Source organism: Papaver somniferum, chromosome 5, assembly GCF_003573695.1.
Source record: "Papaver somniferum cultivar HN1 chromosome 5, ASM357369v1, whole genome shotgun sequence".
Taxonomy (NCBI): Eukaryota; Viridiplantae; Streptophyta; class Magnoliopsida; order Ranunculales; family Papaveraceae; genus Papaver; species Papaver somniferum.
The window spans coordinates 9,354,602-9,371,427 of record NC_039362.1 but is presented as its reverse complement, the minus strand read 5'-3'; positions in this window follow the sequence as shown (position 1 = coordinate 9,371,427).

The following is a 16,826-nucleotide window of genomic DNA, read 5'->3' as shown; positions in this document are numbered from 1 at the left end:
ACCTTGCTACTCCTAATCCTTTGGAACCTCGTCGAAAAGGCGGTCAAAATTTGAATGCTTCCCACCGAAGGGCCACGGGGAGTAAAGCCAAAGGGATCAGCATCAATGACCCACAACCTCCAGCGGAGCAACCAACACATGAATAATCTGATTCTGATACACCTACTGAACAAGAAGGTGGTGAGGAGGATATGAATGTAGAAAAAGAAAGTCGTGGCAAGAAAGGTGTTGAAGAAGAAAGTCGTGGTAAGAAAGTTGTTGAAGAAGAAAGTGATGATAGTGAAAGTGATGAGGAAGGTGGTGGCAAGGAAGGTGGTGAAGAAGAAAGTGATGAGAGTGAAAGTGATAAGAGTGAAACTGATGAAGAAGAAGGTGAGGATGAAAGTGATGAAGAAGGAAGTTGATGAAGACATAAGAGAAGTCGTTCAAGAACAAGTGCAAGAACAAGAAGTTCAACAACAAGACCAAGGAGGAGACACTCAAGAAAAAGGTAAGAAGAAAGAAGGACCAAATAAGAAGAAAGGTGACCACGTGCCCGACCCGCTGAAGATGTTTTCTCGCGGCCATGATGATCCACCTTTAGGGATACCCGGTGATGGAGGAAAGGTATTATGGGGTTACAAAGGAAGTTGGGCCTCCGTCGTTCACAATACCATAGTAAGTACCTAAACCTTATGCTATGTGATGTAAACATTATTATCCGTGTAGTGTTTTGATTTTCCATCGTGGTTGTTTTGTTTTATAGGATCACAAGGATGCCGTTCATCTTATGAAGCCAGGGACGTCAGTGAGATGATGAGCCAATGGCCACTTATAGCACCAGAATCCACCGAAGGAGAAGTTCCGGAAGTAGTCGATCTAGTCAATTCTACGGGGTTGGTACCTGCGGTCGACACTTTGGAACACCTTGGTTACGACAGACCTCTTTGTTCCGCCTTTGCCGAGAGATACTACGGGGAAACGGATACTTTACATCTTCCGTTTGGAGAAATGACGATAACTCCAAATGATGCGAAGTTCATTATCGGGCTAAGAATAGAAGGTAAAGCCATGAAGCACAAAGGGTACGCGCAAGAGCTTGCGTGGATCAAGGAAGTATTCCAATGGGATGAGGAGAAGACCAAGAAGGAGATGCTAGTACGCAAGTCAAAGCAGAGGATATTTCATCTCTCGAAGCTGAGGGACAACTTCATGGGAACAAAGAAGCTTCGTGCTGAGGGAAAAGAGGTGACTTCGCAACGTGTCATCGCCACGGCCAATGCGTATGTCCTCTATGTCCTGGGAGCTATTATCTTCCCCGACGTTTCCGGTGCCCGTGTGAGCGCCAACTTTATCCAGTTGTTGCAACCATTTGGCAAGATGTACGAATAATCTTGGGGCACTGCCATCCTTGCACACTCGTTGAAGGAGTTGAGAAAGGCTTCTAGGGCAGCCAGGAACCAACTCGGAGGGAATATGGCTTTTCTGCAGGCGTTGATATATTTGCACTTCCCAATATTTGCTAAAAGGGCTTTTGAGAAGAAGGAATGGGACGGAGAGCATTATGGAGACAAGTACAACTACAGAAGTAATCCGAAGAAACAAAAAATGGATTTTCTGAATTTGAGACACCAGTTAGACAACTTGACGACGAAGGATGTTGTCTTTGATCCTTACAAGCAGGATTTGGCTAAAGTAAAAGGAAAGAAGGTTGGATGCAGAGAGAAAAGTGAATATTGCGGGCCTTTGTTTCACCCAAGAGGATATGTAACGTACAACCCGACGAGAGTTGCAAGACAATGCGGTTACGTATAAAAAATCCCAAAGGCGCACAAGATGTTCAACATCAATTGGACAAAAACCAAATCATATGATAATGATATTGTCATTGTTCACAAGCCTTTACCATCATGTGATTATTGGGACGACAAAGCGTTTCACAGATATCCTTTGGATGGTCCATCTCGAGCAGATGACGAGACAATTCTGGGTTACATACCGTGGTACCTCAAAGTTTCGCATACTCGAGTGATACGAGTATATGAGAGGCCCAAGATAGAGGACAAAGATATGGCTCTCGATTACTTGGTGCGTATTGTTACTCAATTACGATTTTGTTAATGGTTTTAGCATTATATATTGAATGTTTGTTATTTGAAATTGAAACAGAGAAGACGAGTCGGACACTTGATAACCCAGGCAAAGCTAGAAATCAGGGAAGGGAAAAATGTGAAGGCCAATGAAAATCTAATTGATGAATTGAACGGTCTCGAAGACGTAGAAGCTGGTGCAAAGTTTGGGGAGCAGGAAGAGGATGATGATGATGATGAGGAGGAGGAGGATGAGCCAAAAAAGAAGAGAAAGAGAGCCCCTACCAAAAATATGTCTGAAGGTGCATCGAGCAGCGCCCAACCTAGTAAACGAGGACGCGGTGGACATGGTCGTGGCAGTGGACGTGGTCGTGGTGGGGATGTTCATGAATGAATCGTTATATTCATGTTTATGTCTTTAACTATAGATAATTATGGAGTCAAAACTTATTTCTTGTCTTAAACTTATTGTCGAATTATGTTTGGTGATACTCCTAGTTTATTAATGACTTAATCTGGTTTCCAGTTTATGAACGACTTAGTGTGTGTGGAAAAAATGGAGGATTCCGACATTCTTTCTGTCAGAATCGGTTTACAGATAATTATATGTAAAACGATTCTGACAGTTTCCCAAAGGTTCAGTTTTAGAATCGGTTTTCATCTACCAATATGTAATCCGATTGCTAAGAAGAAAAGTTCTGTAACTTTTAGAATCGGTTTACATGTATAAATATGTAATCCGATTTTTATGAAGAAAAGTTATGTAACTTTGATAATCGGTTTACATGTGCATTACAAAATCCCGATTGTTGAGATGCACAATTTATATGATTTTGTAAGGACACAATCGGTTTATGTGGACATACCTAAAATCCAATTGTTTGATTTGAATTTGAAAAAAATAGCCGTTGAGTCCTTATCTATATAAGGACAACCTCTTTCAGCCACTCCCATATCACACACTTAGCCTAGAAAATGGAATGGGAACCGTTTGAAGATTTTTGTCTCGTTAAATCCTTTGCTAATACGTTCCGTGAACGCCCGAATGAAATCTATTCAATGTTTGGGAAGAGAGTTAAAGAGTTCTTTTACGAGCATATCGGGAATCCCAATAACCGCAAATGGAGAGACTTGGCATTTCGATTCCAATACATTAAAGGTGCAATGCGAGAGTACGTAAAAGTTAGAAATATGGTGTACGACTATCATCCACGAGCTCCTCTTAGGGAAAAAGTGAGTAATGCGATCATTTTTATACCTACGTCAAAAGTTCACGTACTAATATTTAAGAATTCATTGAATTTCAGATGGAACGTCTCAACGGGCTATGGAGAATTCGTAATGGGGAAAGAAAGTTCATTCACCACAAAGAATACACGACGTTGTACCGACGTGCTCGGAGGCTCATTGACGAGCATTTGATGTGTCAAATTATAGAATTCCCATATTGAATCCTATATGTATTCGCTAATTTCCTAAACTATGTAATGAATATCTTTTTTCTGAAATTAAGGAATGATCGGATTATATAGATATATATAAACACCGATTTTGTGAATCGGTTTATTTGGGTATTGTTCAAACTCCGATTCTGGGTTTACTTCGTCACTTGAAAATACTCACCCCAGAGTCGGTTTACAAATTAACTAAGATAAACCGATTCTGGATCGAGTCTTTTGAAAGAAAATTAAAATTTTTGACAACTGTTGATTATGCATTAATGAAAGTTAATTTCAGGATTAACTTGATTAAGTATTATTTAATAATTCGAATTAGCACTAATTTAACAAGGATATATTAGGTATTATCATAAATAGTGAATAAGGGGTTTCTATGAAATATTTTTTAATGATCCTATTTTGTCATCCAGCTATAGGCCCCAATTAAGTGGCATAGGCCCTAATTTACCCAGGATAGATAGGTCGGTTGTAAGTATATGAATATGAATATTCAAAATAAATAGGTCCGAGGTTGCAAGTATATGAATATGAATATTCAAAATAAAAAACAAACGGCCCTCCCACAAGACAAACTTCCTGTAAGACAGAGGAAACAAAGGGCACAAATTAGGAAACTTGACAGTCTCTTCTCCCCTATTTTGATGGAAGAGTTGTGTGGTGGGTATCAGGTAAAAGTCATGTCATATTATGGAAAATAACAAATTACTATTTAAGGTGTTCCAGTTTAATGAATGCAAAGTGTACGGCCATATTTTAAATGTTGTTAAAACTTGCTCATTTCTTGAAGGATCACCACCCAATATTTAGTATATTCCTCCTCATTTTTTGATAAGTATAGCTATTGAATCTCTTGCTTGGCCACCCAAGAGCTCAAAGCCTCTCTCTAAAACAAAAGAAAGAAAAGTGAAAAATATTTTAGACAAGAAGAAAGAAAAGTTTGTAGAGAGGGAGAAATATGGCAAGGAAGGGTGTTAATGCTGTGATATGCATCGCTGCAGTTGTTGTTGTAATGGTGATAGCAATCGCCCAACATCAAGTTGTTGAAGCTGAACCCGGTTTCGGGGATTGCCACACCAAGTGCACTGATGATTGTGTTGTCAAGGATGGCTTTGATAAGCAATTTTGCTTGCTCAAATGTGATAACTTCTGCGCCGATCATTTACCAACAGGTAACTGCCATAGATCCCTAATTGTTTTTCACAAAATTGGTTAAAAAGACCAAAATCAACAATTCCTGGGTGAAATTGATAGTTAGATTTTGATACTATCTAAATGGACAAAAATGTAAAAATAGGCAGGATGTAACCAGTTTCATCGTGCCCATTTTCAAATATTTTTTCTTATTTTTAATTTACACAGGATGCATCCAGTTTCATCCTTGCTATTTTTTAAATTTAAGTTAGGATGAATCCAGTTTCATCCTTGCTATTTTTTTTGGCCATTTCACCCAAACTATCTTTTACTCGTCCATTTGAACCGTGATTTAAAAATATGTGGACAAATGACCCATTTTCCGATTGTTTTAAAGATAAAATTTTTACGAACAAACCCTCACGTAATTCTCCGCCAAACTCGTTTTTCCTTTTTTTTTTGGAATATTTTTTATAACGATGGAGTTGTATCCGCTTACCAAAAAGTGGGTTTAACCGTAGATTTGACCGTAGCTGGGCAGAATAATTACATTTTTTTTTTATGAATTAGCCGTCGATAATGTTCAATTTTGCTGTTGAATGCAGGTACCGTGCCAATGGACACAGATAAAAACACTGTTAGAGATGCCATGGCAATTGATGATGCAGAGGAAAACCATTGATGGGTTACAATAAATAAAAAAATAAAATAAAGTGCCAGCTGAAATGAAATGAAACTTGTTTCTGTGTATTCCAAGGAAAATAATTTGTGATCATAAAATGCAAAGAAGTTAATTTGTACCAAATCTTTTGATTAAATGTGAACAAAATATTTGAAGTTATAAATAAATGATTTTTGATCTCCAATAGAAAGCCTAGTGAGCTAAAGGATGTTTTGCCATTGGTCACTCCTGGAATTAGTATTACATTCCGTCTTTATATAGTAATATTCCCAAATCTCTATTCCCGACTTCCTTGAACCATTTCCTAGCCTGTTGCTGATCCATGTAAATAGTTTACCAGTATAATCTAATATATTTTTTTTTTCCTTTTCTCTTTTGTAAGCAAAGGTTACTGATCTGCCTCAACAGCATAAGTCACATCGGAGGTCTGAACCAAAATATTGAGATAGAGTTTATCTTGGCCCAGCAAGCCAAAGTATTTAAGAATGATTTTTTTAGGTATCATGATTTTTTTGAGGGGATCATGGTTTTATTAGACCACCTTCCCTATAATGATAAGGGGTGTCCTAAACGTTAAAATGACTAACCTACCCTTAGCCTAATTTAGTTTAAAACCAACCTAATAACCACCAATATATATATAACCACCACCTCCTCCCACCACCACCACCACCGCCTATTTAAGAAATGTAACAACATCAATGCAATCACAATTAAGTTCGGTTACATAATAATTTTATCGAGTATAAAAGACGCCAGCCGCAACCTGATTCTGCCATGGGACCACTCCGGAGGTATTTTTCAACAAACCCTTCGCTTTAATTTGATTTTGTTTGCTTCAATTGAATAGAAATCATCAAAATAGGATTTTAATAGGAGTTACAGAGCCATGTTCGGTTAGGTCGATTTTTCAAAAAGCCCTAGTTTACTAACCGAACTTCTTGAAAATGAAGAACACGAAGAACAGTTCAGTTCTATTGGATTTAAAACTAAGTCACCGAACTCTCTGTTCGGTTGTTTCGCAAAAAAAATTAAAATTACAAAGTAACCGAACTCCACCCTTAGAACAGAAAACAAAAACAAATCCAGTCTAACCGAACTGTGTTGTTGTGGCCACTATGTTGAGTTCCAAAATAACCAAACTTGGCCAATAAAGTTCGGTTTGTTCGCAAAAAATTTTAGAACTACAAAGTAACCGAACTTAGCCAATAGATGCTGGAACTTCACATTTTTTTTGTTTGTTAAGTTCGGTAACTTCACAATTTTATCGCGGAAACCGAACTCAGAGTTCGGTTGGTTAGCTGTTAGGTTCAAGTTTGCGAAAGAACCGAACTTTGTAAACTTATATACTCTTATATTACGTAAAGTTCGGTTAGATCAAAAGTGCATGCAGTTTGCGAACCAACCGAACATAACGCTGTAACTCCTAGAAATTATTAGAGAGTTCGGTAACCTGCGTGTTTGGAACAAGTAACCGAACTACACTTTCAGATGAGTTCGGTTACTTGTTCATCTCACGGGGCAACCGAACTACAGCTTCAGATGAGTTCGGTTACTTGTTCTTCATATAAAGTAACCGAACTGTTCAAAATCCAGTTCAAATCCGGATCATTTTGAAGATTAACAAATATTCTAGGAGAGGATGGAGATGAAGAATCAGATGTGTTTTCATCATTTGAATACTCAAACTTAGTGAATTGGAAAAAAAAATTATTTTCCATATTTTTCTCCTTCATCTTCTCTAATTCTACTCTCTCAATAATTCTACTCAACTAATAATAAACCCATCTTTTAATTTAATCTCACTAATTATTTTTAACTAAATCATTCACTAATCATAACCTAATGTTAATTAAGAGGGTAGATTAGGTATTAAATAAATAACTAGATATGGGATGACCTAAAATTACTTCTAATGCCTTTACCCAAAATAAAACCATGGTCCCCCAAAAAAACCATGGTCCCCAAAAAATCGTTCGTATTTAAATCCAAGGTTGAAAAGTAGACCGACAAACAAACTACACTAGAACTAAACAAGGGACTATATTAAAACAAAGTATTGGGGATATAGATTACTTCCACCAACCCATGATGCGTGTTAAGGGGTGATTTTTGGGTATGAAAATATTAAAATACCCTTTGCTCAAAACAAAAATCAAAAAACTTAAAATCAAAAAACAAAATCATATCCCCCATTTATCCCACTCCCTTTCAAATTAGAGGTTTCCCCACTCCCTTTCAAACTCTAAATTTTCCCCACTCCATTTCAAATTTTCTTCCCTTTTAAATTTTCCCCATTTCCCCACTCCCTTGAAAACGATTTTTTTTTATCATTCGGAAGCGATGAGGACCATGCCGGTAGTGATGAATACCATGCCGGAAGTGATGAAGACCATGCCGGAAGTGATGAAGACATGCTGGAAGTGATGAAGACCGATGCCGGCATAGATGAAGACCATCCCGGTAGTGATGAATACCATGCCGGCATAGATGAAGAGCATGCCGGTAGTGATGAAGACCATGTCGGAAATAAAAATGTTTTACATCGCCGGAAGTGATGAATATCATGCCGGAATTGATGAAGACCATGCCGGGAAATGGTGCTGGCATACTTGGTAACTAACATTCAATGCCGGAACTGAGTGCCGGCATGCTCGATAGAAATCTATCAATGCCAGTAGTCAAGTGAAATTTTTTTGAAGTTTCCCGGATACTTTTCATCATGTGCCGACATAGAAATTTAAGCAACATACTATGCCGACATGCTCGAGAATTAACTGACTGCGCCGGAAGTGGACTGATTAAAACCAAAAAAATTAGGTTTTGAAGATCAAAACCAGAAAATTTTGTCCCCGGACCCCCCGGATAGTGGCAAACATTTATGAAAATTTCCAACAAATACCGTCATGGTTTTTTCGGTTGAATACAATGCCGACACCGAGCTATTTCAGCTGCAACAATGGTGGATTCAAAGAAAAAAAAAATAAATTTTCAACCCGTTAGCATCAATTCTCTCTTCACAATCGTCCTCCACTTTCACCAAAAAAAGTTCCCTCTCAAATTTTTTTTCCATCTTTCTACTCTCATCTCATTCACCCAAATACAAATACAAATACAAATAACACACTAATCATTTAACAGATACTTAAGATTTTTACTAATTATTATTAACCACTAAACCTGATTAGTGAGGTGTAGATTAGGATTTAAAAAAATACTTAGATAAGGGGTGACCTTGATTTGATATTTGGATCCAGTTTTTGTCTTTTTCCTCTATCCCCCAATTAATGTATTTATCCCCCAATTTCGCGTTCTTTAAAATCACCAACTAAAAATTCGTCAATCAACACTTTAGGATCACTTTCAACAATGATATGTGTAAGCTTCAGTTCAACTGTTAATTGTTGTCTTCAAAATTTCCCAGATTGCACGAATCTCTGCCTCTTTTAGAGAAGAAAATTCAAAAAAACATAGCAGCAAGGCTTTTCTGAAATACTTTCTCATCACATACCATGTATCATTAACCAAAGAAATATGATCGAATACACCATATATATTACATTTGGTCCAGCCAAAAGGCGAAAGCATCCATTTATCCACACTTCTGATGGGGGAGATTATAGGGTTTACAGAAATTTTCATAGCTCTAACTCTAGCCCAAAAAAACACCCGTTGTTTCAACCTTTTCTTTAAAAAAAATGTTGAATATGCTACTCCATGTGGACCATACAATAACGACAAATAAAAGGGCAGAGTCATCGGATAAAAGAGAAGCATAATTTAGAAACCCAAAATGCATCCATTCAAGAAAAAAGCAACCAATAGAGTTATGAGAGGTAAAAAAAAGGGAAACTAGACCAAACATGGCCAAAAAAGGCACATCATACAAGAGCATGCATAAAAGATTCAATATCTAGGGAGCATCATGGACAAATGGTAAAACCCAATAGTCATTCTGTAATGCAAAATCATGGCAGAAATATTTGTGACTCGATCTGTCTATCGGGGTATAGATTATCAAAACCAATTTTGGGATATTTGAACTCATTAAAATCGATTCAGGAGTCAAACCCCTCACTTGAAGGCTTCTCGCCAACTAAGCTAACCCAAACAAGTTGAAAATATCACTTATTTTATAAAAAGAAAATCATCATCCAGTGAGTTGTTCAAAAAAATAAAATAATCATCCAGTGAGTTTTGTTTGACTCTGTTAGTTGGAAAACCCCCCTGAAAGTTAGTCTTGGCTGCCGGAAAGAGTAACTCCTAGACGAATGAGTATGACTGAAACATTTGGGTTCATAATTGGATTCCAAACTAGGATGCTCCTATTATATCTCCAACTGACTTAATACTTCAGATTATCATTAATTTTTTCATCGTAACAATTCAACATGGAATACTCCCTTGATGCAACAACTTTTTACACCAGAACAAGTGAAAGTGATTTTGGTTATTCTTCAAATCCCTAACCAACCAGATCAATCAGTTTGGCCCCCACCTCTTCATATAGTTTTACCATGAAATTACGAGGATACCGAGCACACCATAATCTTTTCTAACACAACTTGCGTAATCTTACATAAACATTAGATGCCAAAAGATTACTTCAACAAGATATAACTTGGTATATATCATAAGTTCGATACAGAACCAACTATGGGAAGTGGATTAACATACAAGTCTGATTATTAATTAATTATAAATGCAAAAGGAAAAGTAACCACATATACATTTTGCTAACGAGGAAAAATGCTCGGCAGAAAACCCTCGGGATCTAGTTCAGTTTTGAATACTCTCAGAATTAAGCCATCATACAAATTGACTCCCGCAACTTCGTATAATTGATACCAAGTTAACTATTCCTAGTTACTGAGTTCCTTCAGTATCTTTGGGCCTACAACCAATCTTGCCTCCGCATGTGAATCCCAAGACAGAATCCACTATCTTGAGTCGCTTCACCGCATGAGTCTCAAAAGAAGCACCTCCTACCATATAAAAGGAGTAAACTATTTATACGAGCGCACCTCTCATAAATTTCTCTTGCTGTTGTTTTGGGGACAAAGAGTGAACGCAAGCCCACCGGAAGACATCTTCTCTCAACTCCTTTGGAACTTAACTCGAAATAACAAAGGATTAATTTTTTTCAGTAACCACCTCACTTATGAATCTCCTAAATCCAGCGATAACCAAAGATAAAAGATGAGTATAAAGATATTCTGTTTAATCAATATAAACTCCTTTCGCCAAAGATCAAACAAAGACAAATATTATGAAACAATCTATCTCAGTGAACAAACTCTATTTAAGTAACTTTATAATGAGAAACTAGATAATTTGTTTCTTCATGACAAGTCTATTTCTATCAAAATAAATAACTTGTTTGGATCCTAGAGAGTCAAGTGTGCAAGAAGAATCACAAAGATTAGAATATCAAAAGAAAACGTCTTTAAATCTTTTCAAAATAACCGCTACACAAACAACTTGATTCCTACTAAAGATCAACACGCATAGATTGAAGTTTGTCAAAATTGATTGATCAAAAGTTCTATCTATAGATCTTGAATCACGAGATCTATAATAATCAATCCTCAAATAAACTTGAATAGCCTTATATCAGAAGAGAAAGACATGGAATAAACAAGCTTGATGGATCAAAATTAATTATACCATTAGTCAACTAAGTAAACGGTCGAAAAATAAAATAACAATACGATTTAGATTCCTACCAACGGTACTAGTAAAAGCTTCTTGATCCCCAAAGAAGACTTTAAACGAAGGAAACACAAGAGATTTCACTTAGTTTTAATCAACAGTTGTATTCCCACATAAACGGTTAAGAGCCGTGTTAAGGGATGAATTTATAAGAATACAAGTTCCACTATTTGTAATGTTATGACCGAGGCTTGAGTGGAAGACAAGGTATAATAAATTCCTATAATTCTTAAACATACGCAAGAGTAGTATTTCTAAAATTCACAAATACCAATTGTATTCCTACTCAAAAACCTAAATCCCTCATAGTTGATAACTAATATTAGCTAACATATATTCATATACTTAACTAAATATATTCATATAATTTACTAGAATAGTAACTAGAGATATGCACACCTCTGGGATATGGTAAGCATATATTTTCGAATATGTAAAATATATTTCCTTGAGTATAAAAGGAAAATACTTGAACATTAAGATATAAGAGTTTAACACATGTTCAAATCACTATGTATACATCTTATGAACATTCCAAGTACAATCTGTGTACATTTCGATGTTTGCATATACCTGAAGATAAAAATATATATAAAGTGTATAAACTAGATTGAACTTTATCATGATTATTATTTACGACTAGGGATCAGTCATGAATCCTCTTTCAACTATGACATAAAGTTTCGCAAGTCTATATATTATGTTTATAAAAATTGGTTTCAAAAATAATCCACAGATTGAATTCATCCGGATTCTAATACACTAAATAATAACGAAATAACCAATTAGTGTAATGTCGATTCACGAAGTTTATAGATAAACTTTACATCGTGACTCCATATATTCAAGTTGTATGAAACAACTAGTATGTCAATCCTTGATACTTTGATCAAACCATAATGACCAAGTCATCAACATTAGAGATAAGTAAAGAAACTTTACTTTGTATGTTATTTTTTTCAATTAATACAAACTTGTAATAACAAAGACAAAAATGAAACATGTCAAGTATATTCCTCGAACTGAATGCTGATACGTATTCAGAATCTTCATGAGTTACAAGAGCGATTCTCACATTTTTTATGTTCCTAGTCGAACCTAAAGAAGTTTACATTAGTAATCAAATCAAGCTGCTTCGAGTTCTGGAACTAAATTTGATAATCAAACTTGATATATCAACGACTGATGGTTCAATCGAGCAACGTCCTAACATACTCCTTCTTATATTTATTGGAAACTCTATCAACAAGATCAACAAGAAGTTATTTTTCTTCCCAAAACTACTAGTTACTGGTTAAAGTTTGGGCATATGAATATTTCTTATAAACTCATGTTGTTTGTTTGGAAAATCATTCACAACATATTTCATGTAAAGTGTGAACACAATGATTACAAGAAGTAGGGAATTACACTGCTGCAAATTTACATAACCAAAAAAAAATTCATCTTCGAATCCAACAACACATTACCACATCCAAATCCTACTTAATATATAAGATAACACTAAACAAGTACTAGCATTTCATAGTCCCACTAGCAGACTAGTGGTTGACTAGTTCATAAATTAAACTACCACTAATCTATTACCAACACAACTTAATAATCGTGTGTATACTTCCACTCTCACATGACAAATCTAAGACTAACTGAATAGTTTGAGTTTAATAAAAAAACTCTGACAGAGTCATAGTGAGTGATCTAATATCATGATTTTTGTTGAAATACTAACCTATTTTAGGGGGATATTTGATTAATTAGATCTGAACTGGCAGGACTATAGAAGTTTACCTATTTGATTTTGTAAATTTAAATCATAACCGATCAAGATTATAATTTTGACCTAGATTATTATGTGGATAACGTTCTTCAATCAAAATCGGTTATGTTTTCTTTATGCACCGGTTGTTTATGGTGTTTATCATATGAGAAGAAGACAGTCACAACCGGCTAGATTTTGATATGAACCTAACCGACCGCGGATGGTGTTCTTCACTATGCACCTGCAATTTATTATAGGTTTCCAAGCATGCGCATCCAATTTTCCCCCTTATCATATCAAGGTCATCTTTTACTTGGGACCTAAGGGTTGACCGTCCTAGGCCCAAAAGATGGAAGGGTATAAAAATATTTTTTCCTTTTTTTTTCTTTTTTCTTAAATAGTAAAAAGGGGATAAAATTTGTTGAAAATGAAAAACAAGTAAAGGGGAAAACGTTTCTTAACTGAGTATTTATATATACAAGATTACAAGGTTTGTATCTTAGTCTTTTGATTTTTATAAATATCGTAAAGAAGTAAAAAAGGTAAACAAGTGAATATCTTACATCTGCCTGAGTTTAAGGTTTATCTCATTAACTTTTTTTGATTCAATGTTTTTTTTTTTATCTTTGTTTGTAATAGATCAATAATTTGGTTTGCTTAACTTTTATAAATTCTGGACCTTTAGAGATTTGGAAATTTACAACAATATCATGAAATCAAAGTTATTATAAATCATGAATTTATTCTTTTATTCGTGGTTTTTTTGGTTACACTGTTATAGCAAAAAGAAAAATAGAAAATTAAAATGCTAACGGATTTGGCCGCCTTTGACCGCTATTTTCTCTACAATGTATTTGCAGTACTTTTTTCAATAAATTTTTTAATTATTTTTGAACTTTTATTAAACTTTTATGTGCATGAATAATGAAATGTTTTGTTAATTTAATTGTAGTTTGTTCATTTATACTTTATGTTTTCTCATATAAAAGGAAAAAGAAAAGAAGAAAAATGACTTGACGGAACAAAAACAAGTCAAGACAAAAACCAAAAACCCTTGAGCTTCTAAATTGTTAAGAACGATTCTGTCTCGTAGTTATCATCATTTTCATAGTCAAAATCTTCACTCTATTCTTCCACCATATCAAATTTCTCTTCAAATACGTTTTCCAAATCTTCTTCTTATATATCTTTATCCTCATCTAGCTTTTCATACATTACACTAAACGCTAACTTTAACTCTAAATCTTCATCATCTTTTTCCTCGTCGATATCCTTAGATTACTTTTATTTTTGATTAAACTAGGGAAATTATGGTTATCGTATATGTTGTACAAAAATTCCACAACTAGGACAAATAATCTTGTTTGTTACAACTCTGTCCATTCCTTGGGCAAAATATGCTAACATGATTTTATGCCTTTTGAATATCTGTTAATGAGATAAACATGTAGTATTAAAATCATTATCTTTAGTGTATCTTTCATTTATTGAAGATTTATTTTGAGTAGCTATTAATCTTTTTTAGTTATCAGAAGAACACCGGAATATCAAGGGATAAAAACAAAGATTGCATTTGGTTTACAAAATTAAACTTTTATTATAATTGTAGATTGCATTCCAGAGAAAAATAAAGATGATGATAAAAATAAATTTTGGTTCCACATATAAATTTGTTTTATAAATATTTAATCTTTTAGCTATGACTAGATTTAACAGATTATACTTAATCGATACCGATGATTCAATTACTTTTTAAAATATAAGATAGTTATCCACTTAATGCACAAGTGTGTTTGCAACTTTCATTACACCACATAACATGTTTAACTATCAGGAAAGGCATATTTACTTGGAGAATAAAAGGTTTTAGAAAGTCTATTTCAAAAGGCCTCATTTACTTGAAGATAAAATATTTTGAAAAGTCTATGGCAGTGTCTAAATACAACCCACAAATAATTAATTACAACCTTTACGAAATATTATATTCCTTATTAATGTTGGTGAATAAAACTCACCTTTATCATCTTTCCTTGTTTTACTATGTTCAATTTTTGTTTACGATATCTTGCAGCAAATACTTAAATTGTAATAGGATACATCTGTTGCACAATCTGAAATATGATTCTGTTAGAGCATAGCTCGGTCGACCTCGCATGCGTTGCTATCTCAAGCATGTTTGTCAATGTTAGTGATCAAAACTATAAGTCTTGATTTCTAGCCTACATAGCTAAGTCTCGAACTAGGATAGAAAAGTGTAGTTGAGCTCAAGCACTTCATGGCGATTCATCATACAACGAAGAAGATCTACTCAAGGAACCGTAGAACTTCATTAACAAAAAGGTATGTGGAGACTTGAACTTATCTATCACTCAAAAGTCTATCTCTCTTATCTCCTACTTCTTATGAGACAAAAGTCGTATGCTATATAAATTGGATCATACACATTTGATATTTCGAGCCGAGTATATCTCGCCTATCTATATCTCGAAATCATGTGTTGGTAAAGCGTTCCGCTTTGATCAAGTTTATCTTCACCTAGTGACGAAAGTCAATAAAATTTCAATTACTTTGAGAATTGCTCTGACACGAAACGGTATGTGAATAACGACTATATAACGTCCTCTGAGAATGTCTCAATGATTGAAATGAGAGTTTAGATTACATAACCATGTATTCCTTAATCCGAAGTTTTTGAACTTTGTTAATTGAGAGAAACCGGAGGAATTAGCTTTGCCAAGTCTGCGAACCCAGTCCGCGAACTCATTCCATGAAATGACGGAAGTTCTTGTACCGAGAATTTCTGCTGGGATTATCCAAAAACTCGTTTGCGTGTAAGTCCCCGAACTGGCGAAAGTCTCTTTGCCGAGATTTTCTACTGAGTTTGGAAAACTCCACCGGTTGTCTTAAGTCCGCGAACTTGTTTGTGAGCTTAAGAGGTTATGATCTAAAGATGTGCTCTGAACATGAAACTTAAATTACTAAGGAATGCTTTATGCAAACCGTGGATATAAAGTTCATGAGCCGATTCAATCTAATCGAATCATCTTTGTTTCAATTGTGTCTTGTGTAGTTACATAAGATCTCATAGCAATTGAACAACTCTTTAACTAGTTTATTTGAGTCAATTGAACTAGTTATGGTGAAGAAGAATAAGGTTAATATGAAATGCTCATATGGTTAACCTTTTGGGTTACTATGTTGAACCAACATACAAGTACACGTTTGGGCATGGTTTTCACAAACCCAGTAAACGTCTACCCAAGTGAGTGTGACAAGATAAGTTTTCGATCTAACGGTTGAGAAATATTAGCTTGAATCTAAATCAGGTTTTCATCTAACGGTGAATATGGATTTCTTTGTAACTAAGCCAAAACCCTGATTTGAAGACTATATAAAGGAGACATCTAGCATTGTGATCCACACGTCTGTGTGATACTAGTGCGCTCGCTAGAGTCGGTTCTCCTTTAACCTTTGGTTTTCTTCTCTAAAACCAGGTTAACAACTTAAAGACTTCATTGGGATTGTGAAGCCAGACCGATACTACTTTTATCGTAGTTTTGTGATCTGATGTTGCATCTTCTATCGTACGAGAACAATCTTTGATTGGCTTGAGATCGTGAGAGTTCTCCGATATGCAAGATAAAGAAGTCACAAACATCTTCGTCTCACTGTTTGTGATTCCTCGACAAACCGCCTGTGTAGTCAGGAAGGATTGTAGAGAGGTGATTGATTAATCTAGGCTGTTCTTCGGGAATATAAGACCGGATTATCAATTGGTTCCTGTTCACCTTTATTTTATATCTTAAGACGGAACTAGACCTTGCGTTTATCTGTGGGAGACAGATTTATCCTTTGATTGAATTTTCTGTGTGAGACAAATTTGTTTATTATCAAGTCTGCGGTTTTGGGTTGCAGCAACTCTTGGTTGTGGGTGAGATCATCTAAGGGAATCAAGTGCGCAGTATCCTGCTGGGATCAGAGGCCTAGGAGTACAACTGTACCTTGGATCAGTG